The sequence below is a fragment of the Kryptolebias marmoratus genome, linkage group LG2 (assembly GCF_001649575.2).
Source record: "Kryptolebias marmoratus isolate JLee-2015 linkage group LG2, ASM164957v2, whole genome shotgun sequence".
Classification (NCBI taxonomy): Eukaryota; Metazoa; Chordata; class Actinopteri; order Cyprinodontiformes; family Rivulidae; genus Kryptolebias; species Kryptolebias marmoratus.
The window spans coordinates 34,145,964-34,147,836 of record NC_051431.1 but is presented as its reverse complement, the minus strand read 5'-3'; positions in this window follow the sequence as shown (position 1 = coordinate 34,147,836).

Below are 1,873 nucleotides of genomic sequence, written 5' to 3'. Positions count from 1 at the left end.
AGGTTTCAAGACAATAACAGTTTATTATGACAATGTAAAATAAAAAAAATACCTGTATCCGAACAAAAAGAAAATTCACAAAATAAATCCAACTAGGCTTACCGGTGGGTACGACCAGGTCCTGGATGATAGGCTCCAAAACAAAGAAATCAGAACAAACACCCGTGAAGTCACTCACTCTTTGTAATTCCCTCCACCTATTGATGTTAATCACTGCAGTCGCACCAAAAAGGGATGCCACATTCAGGCCCGAGCGCACCACCGGTGGTCTAGAAAATAAAAATAAAAAAAAGAAAATTTGTTAGAATACCGGCAATAAAAGAGATAAAAGTGTGTGTAAATAAAACTATAAAAGTCACTGTGCTTGACAGGCACAGGAAAATGACCAATCCAGTCCAATCCGAGATAGAGCGCGATCAGCCGCTCCTTGTTCTGGTTTTGGGGGGAGGGGGGTCTCTCTTGACCGCTAAATAAGCGGTGACTCAGTCCAGGCAAAGCAGCAGCGTTAAGTGTGTGGCGATCAATTGAGATTCCTAAATAATAAAAACAGTTTAAAACAACGGAATAAACACAAGATTCGCCACTGAGTCCACCTACCGATCAGGCCAAGCTCTCCTCACTTGCACCCAAATGGGAATGTTCACAAATGTCGGCACTCTGAAAGGAACCACTCCACCCACGATCAAACGTGGCGGTAAATACGCCTGTACGTTTCTGCTGATAGAAGGCTCTATAACTACAATGTACAAGCAGTTATAAATATACAGGCAGCCAACCTCACCTGTACTCGGCACACAGACAGCTCAACACGGAAGCGCGGTGCGCGACACGTCAACAGCAAACAACAAGTGTCAGTCTGCAGCTCACCTCGGCTTTTATACTGAGCGCCCTCTGGCGCAATTGGCTCATTTGCAATCACCCTGCCAGCAGGTGCAGCCTCCACCCTCTTCCTGTCACACAAGCATTGGTCCTCTCCTTCGTTCCTGGACTCCTCTCGGCCATTGCCCACCAAGTGATCGGTTCCGCTCCCCTTCACACCACCGCCCAGGTTAGAGTAACTTCCCTTGTCAGTTACTACTTCCTGGTTTGCGTGTGGATCACTGAACTGTCCATAACGAACACCATGTTCAAACATAAGGGTGTCCATATGTCCTCTTGGCACCAGGACACCCTAGGTCGCAGTTCAATGATCGACTTTGTTGTCGTTTCATCTGATCTGCGGCCGCATGTTTTGTACACTTGGTTTTTAAGCTCCTGTTATTTGTTTTTAAATGCTTGAACAGCTTGGCCCCACCATATCTATCTGAGCTGCTTCAGCCTTACTGCCCGCTCCGATCCCTAAGATCAGCTGATCAGTCACTGCTGACAGTCCCCAAAATTAGGGTGAAGCTCAGAGGTGACAGAGCATTTGTTGTTACAGCTCCCAAGCTCTGGAACAATTTACCCCTGAGTGTCAGACAGGCCTCCTCTCTTCCTGTTTTTAAATCTCTTTTAAAAACACACTTTTATACTTTGGCTTTTAACACACCGTGATTTTTGTCTTGTATGGCACCTTTAAACACACCTGCTGTAAACCCGTATGTGTATGTCTCTTTTTATCTATTTATCTTTTTTTTTATTTGTTTATTTGTTTTATCTAGTTCCTTTTTACTGTTTTTATCTATCTATTGTACAGCACTTTGGTTACACCTGTGGTTCTTAAAATGTGCTATATAAATAAAGTTGATTGATTGATTGAAGAGAGGGGCGGAGCTGTCAACTGACCACTACCTGGTGGTGAGTTGGCTCCGTTGGTGGGGGAGGATGCCGGTCAGACCTGGCAGGCCCAAACATATTGTGAGGGTCTGTTGGGAACGTCTGGCAGAGTCTCCTG